This window comes from Mustela putorius, unplaced genomic scaffold, assembly GCF_011764305.1.
Source record: "Mustela putorius furo isolate JIRA1106 unplaced genomic scaffold, ASM1176430v1.1 tig00003859_pilon_pilon_pilon, whole genome shotgun sequence".
Taxonomy (NCBI): domain Eukaryota; kingdom Metazoa; phylum Chordata; class Mammalia; order Carnivora; family Mustelidae; genus Mustela; species Mustela putorius.
In genome coordinates, this window is record NW_025422011.1 from 23,553,593 (window position 1) to 23,558,952 (window position 5,360).

The following is a 5,360-nucleotide window of genomic DNA, read 5'->3' on the forward strand; positions in this document are numbered from 1 at the left end:
TGAATGAATACAGAAAATGTGGCATCTACACACAATAGATTATTATTCAGCTTTACGGAAAGAAATCTTGTCACATGCTCAACATGAATGAGCCTTGAGGACATTATGCTACATGAAATAAGCTAACAAGAAAAAGACAAGTACTATATGATGCCACTTATATTAGGTATCTAACACAAGCAAATTAATAGAAACAGAAAGTAGAATTGTGGTTGCCAAGGCCTGTGATAAGGGGGAATAGAGTTGTGCCATGCGCACAGAGTTTCAGTCTCACAACATGAAAAAGTCCTAGAGAATATGGCTAACATTGCTGAATGGCAAGTGACTAAGATATAAGATTTTATGTGTGTTTTTAAAATCTCAATTAAAATTATTTTTAATGTAAATAAATTGGAAAAATAACCTAGGGGCGCCTGGGTGGCTCAGTGGGTTGGGCCGCTGCCTTCAGCTCGGGTCATGATCTCAGGGTCCTGGGATGGAGTCCCACATCGGGCTCTGTGCTCAGCAGGGAGCCTGCTTCCTCCTCCTCTCTCTCTCTCTGCCTGCCTCTCTGCCTACTTGTGATCTCTCTCTGTCGAATAAATAAATAAAATCTTTAAAAAAAAATAACCTAGAACAGTTAAAATCCAGCAATGGTCAAAATTACAGCCAAATGAAAAAAAGTTGTGGTAAGCAATATTATAATACAATGTAGACTTCAAAGCAGGAAGCATTCTATGACAAAGTTTTTCTAAATTAAGAAAAGTTAATGGGACACTTGGCTGGTGCAGTCAGTACAGCATGCAACTCTTGATCTCTGGGTTGTGAGTTTGAGCCCCACATTGGGGGTAGAGTTTGTGTGAGTGAAAAAGAGAGAGACACCTTTTTCTTTTCCAGGTGGCATCAGGGAGAGTGCAGGAGAGAAGAAAAAGAAGGTTCCTACTGTGCCAGAAACCCTTTAAAAACTGCAAAAGAATTTCATGGAGTTGAAGATCAAGCATTTGAAAAGGAAGTTGGCCCTAAAGATGCTTTGAAAGGCAAGGAGGGAGACTATCTATGAAAAAGCTAAGCACTGGGACACCTGGGTGGCTCAGTCGGGTTAGCATCTGCCTTCTGCTGGGGTCATGGTCCCCAGGTCCTGGGATCAACCCCCCCTCAGACTCCCTGCTCAGTGGGGAGTCTGCCTCTCCCTCTCCCTGTGCTCTTCCCCCTGCTCATGCTCTCTCAGGCTCTCTCTCTGTCGAATAAACAAATAAAATCTTAAAAAAAGAAAAGAAAAGAAAAAGCTAAGCACTACCACAAGGAATCTAGGCAAACACTCAGAACTGAGATTTGAATGGGTCGGATGGCACAAAAAGATGGCGACTGCCGCGTACCTGCGCAACCCAAACTGGCATTTATCATCGGGTCCAAGCCAAGATGCTTGGACCAGTTAACATGCTAAGGATTGTGAGCCATATAGAGCAGGAGGGGATGCAGCCTGAAGTCAGAGCATGAATTGATCCCCATGCATGGTTACAGCAAAATCAACAAGAAGAGAATGGTCCTGACAGAGAACACATTGATTGCTCCGTCTCTTGGTAAACACGGCATCATCTGCACAGAGGATGGGATTCATGAGTTCTATACTGTTGGGAAAAGTGTCAAAGAGGCAAACAGCCTCTTATGGCCCTTCAGGTGCTTCTCCACAAGGGGGAATGAAGAAAAACATCACCCATCTTGAGGAAGGAGGAGATGCTGGCAATGGGGAAGACCAGATGAATAGACTTATTAGAAGGGTGAGCTAAGGTACCCACCGTGATTATTTTTGTAGTTGGGTCATTTAGTAAACAACTATTTTCAAATTGGGGCAAAAAAGAAAAGAAAAAAGATAGAGGGAAAAAAGAGAAAGAGGGAGATAGAATAGAAAAAAAAGAAAAAGAGAGAGAGAAGTTAAGAAAACCCAGAAAAGAGTATACTCTGTAGATTTTTTTTTTTTAACCTGTACACTACTGCCCGGTAATCACAGAGCTTTACATCTTGAGAATGATGCGTGTCACATTTTGGCTCATTTTCATGTCTCTTTTAGCTAAGAGTGTCACAGATGTGATGACCATGTTCTTTTTGCCCAGTTTCCTTAGTGGTGTGCGTAGTCGCTAACGCATACTGGGTGTCTGATATGTGTTGAGTGAATAAATAAATTAAAAGGAGAGACAGAGACACTCCAGAGTCTAGACCATAAGCCTGGAAGTTAATGACCTTTCAATGAGTTGAAGGATAACTTAGGTCAAAAATGAAGAAAAAGAGACTAAGTAAACTGACCAAATAAATATGTTTTTCCAAGTCAAACCAATTACCTTAGCCCAAAAGACCAAAATAGTTGTTATCTATCAGCTGAAGAATAAGAAATGCTAAAATGTGTGGCAGGCAGGCATTCTGCTGGGTGCATTCTGCTAGGTGGGGATCTCAACAAAACGTAGATCGTAACCCAGGGATCTGTTGTGTAGCGTTGCTAACCACCTGTTGGTTCATGGAACACACTTTAAGTAGCAAAGACTCCGGTGAGTTTTATCCTCACAGTAACCCATCTAAGGTAGATACTGTTATCTCCACATACAGATGCCGGCACTGAGGCTGGGAGTCTGGGTGATTTCCCATGGTTTCCTGAGCTGGAATTCAAATTCAGGTTCATCTTACTCTACTGCACCTTCCTCCTCCCTTCACTAAACTGGTTAAAAACTCACTTAACCAAACCCTAATCTATAAGAACTCTCCAACAGAGCTTTATGCTTTTTAATCTTCTGGAGTTCTTTAAAACCATTATAATGCTCCTAAGTCTTCCACTCCACCACCAGCCCTCCTCTCTGTGGCCTAAACCAGTGATCCTCCAACTGGGTGTTAAAACCACTCTGCAAGGGCACCTGGGTACCTCAGTCATTACGAGTCTGCCTTCGGCTCAGGTCATGATCCCAGGGTACTGCACAAACCTCTTTACCTGGTCTTCCCCATTGCCAGCCCCACATTGAGCTCCCTACTCCGCAGGAAGCCTGCTTTTCCCTCTCCCACTACCCCCGCTTATGTTGCTTCTTTCACTGTATCTCTCTCTGTCAAATAAATAAATAAAATCTTTTAAAATAAATAAAACCCTTTTACACTCTGAAATAGCTAAAAGATTTTTAGTAACTATGGGTTTTATCTGCCAATATTTTCTATATAAGAGATTGAGACTGAGAAAAATATTTATTCATCACTTTGTCTTAGAACAATTTCAGCAAATAGTAATGTAAATGCCATGTTTGGGAAAATTAAGCATATATTACAAAACAAAAAAAAAACCCAGTACCATTGTTTTACATCTTTGCAAATCTCTTTAATGGTTGGTTGAAGAGAAGACAGCTGGATTCTCTTATCTATTTCTTTAGTCTGTTGTGCTATGAAGAAAATTTGTCTTCATATAGATATGCAGCTGGAAAGGGAGGAGTATTTGTATAGATTTCTTAGATAATTGTGGCTATTCTTTGATACAACAACGAAACTTGACAAGTGGTAGTTTTTTTTTAAAAGGTTAGTTGCAATTTGAAATCTAAAATTCCATCAAAGAACTTTCCAGCTCTGACACATTAAAATCTATTGGTCTCTCTTGCATTTTGAACAGATATTTTTACCCATGTATGATTTCATAACATCACACATTGGCCATTTGGAAAATAATGGTTCGCTGAGTCATGCAGATATTCTATATGTTGTCCCTTTCATGAATTATCAAATAATATATTTTTTCACATTACCAACCATCTCATCATAAAAGCCTTTTAGTATTGAGAAGCTGTCAAGTTCATGGTAGTAGATATAAGTTTTTTTAAAAGCTCAAATTTTATTATTGAGATAACAGTGTTTTTGTTTTGTTTTTGTTTCAAATGAAAGCCTCACTTCATCTTTGGGAAAATATCTAGGAGATGCTGTTGTTTCTCAGTCATTCATTCAAGTACAAACGGGGTTCTCTGAATGATGTGGCTAGCTCAAACAATTGTACAAGTGCTAGTCCTTGAAAAAAGCACACAGGCATGCTTTAGGTATAGTTCTCATTTCATCCTGTATAATATTGAATGGTCATATATTTTATACCTAAGTATAGGTTGGAATTTAATGACAATAATTTTTCCTGCCCCATCACTTATTCTTTTTTTTAAAAGATTTTATTTATTTGAGAGAAAGAGAAAGTAAGAATGAGAGCGCACAAGCAAGGGGGAGGGTCAAAGGAAGAAGCAGGCTTCCCGCTGACCAAGGAGCCTGATGCGGGACTTAATCCCAGGACCCGGGATCATGACATGAGCCAAAGGCAGAGGCTCAACAAACTGAGCCACACAGGTGCCCTTATCTTAGGATATTCTCAGAAGCACAGAATCTGTAAGAACATACTCCCTTAGCCATCAGAAGGAGACATCATGGCACATGTAACCTCTGGAAAGTCCCAGCACCCAGTTATGGGAGGGTTTTGGAGACTCCCAAGGTTCCCCAGATCACACTTTGAGAACCCCTTACTTAAACATATAAAGAGTTTCGGGAAAGTAGAGATGGCAGAAAACTATATCAGGCCAAGTTCCTACTGCCCCATGTAAAAGCTTATCTATGACCATACCTAGGCTTTCCACACATCCTCCTTTGTCAGCTCTCTTTCCTGAAGGAACCTCTTCTCCATCTGTATTCAGCCCCTCTTTCTCACTGGCACCTTCTGTATGTGCATTTAAAGATTTATTTATTTATTTGAGAGAGAGAGAGAGGAAGGTTGTGAGTGAGAGGAGGGGCAGGGGTGAGGGAGAGAGAAACCCAAGCAGACTCCCTGCTGGGCAGGGAGCCCACATGGGGGTGGGGGGTACAAATCTCAGAACACTGAGATTGTGACCTGAGCCAAAACCAAGAGTCAGATTTTTTTTTTTTAAAGATTTTATTTATTTATTTGACAGAGAGAGATCACAAGTAGGCAGAAAGGCAGGCAGAGAGAGAGGAGGAAGCAGGCTCCCTGCTGAGCAGAGAGCCCGATGTGGGACTTGATCCCAGGACCCTGAGATCATGACCTGAGCCGAAGGCAGCGGCTTAACCCACTGAGCCACCCAGGTGCCCCAAGAGTCAGATGTTTAAATGACTGCACCACCCAGGTGCCCCTTTATGAGAATGTAGGCCTGATCACGTCTATTCCTTCCCCCAAACATACCCTAAAATATCTCTTTCCCTGTTTTCCTCTCACTTCTGCCGGATGTCTCTCAGCTTCTGGAGCTAACTGAGCCTCATTCTGGGATTCTTTACCCTCTGCATTTCCCTTACCTTTTTTTTTTTTCTTGGTCAAGATTTTATTTATTTATTTGGTAGAGAGAGAGAGTATAAAAAGGGGGAGCCGCAGGCAG

At 41.3% G+C, this 5,360-nt stretch overlaps 1 pseudogene; it reads left to right on the forward strand.

Moving 5' to 3' along the window:
* Nucleotides 1–905: 905 nt before the first annotated feature.
* LOC123387745 lies at nucleotides 906–1,766 on the forward strand (annotated as a pseudogene).
* The last annotated feature ends 3,594 nt before the right edge of the window (nucleotides 1,767–5,360 follow it).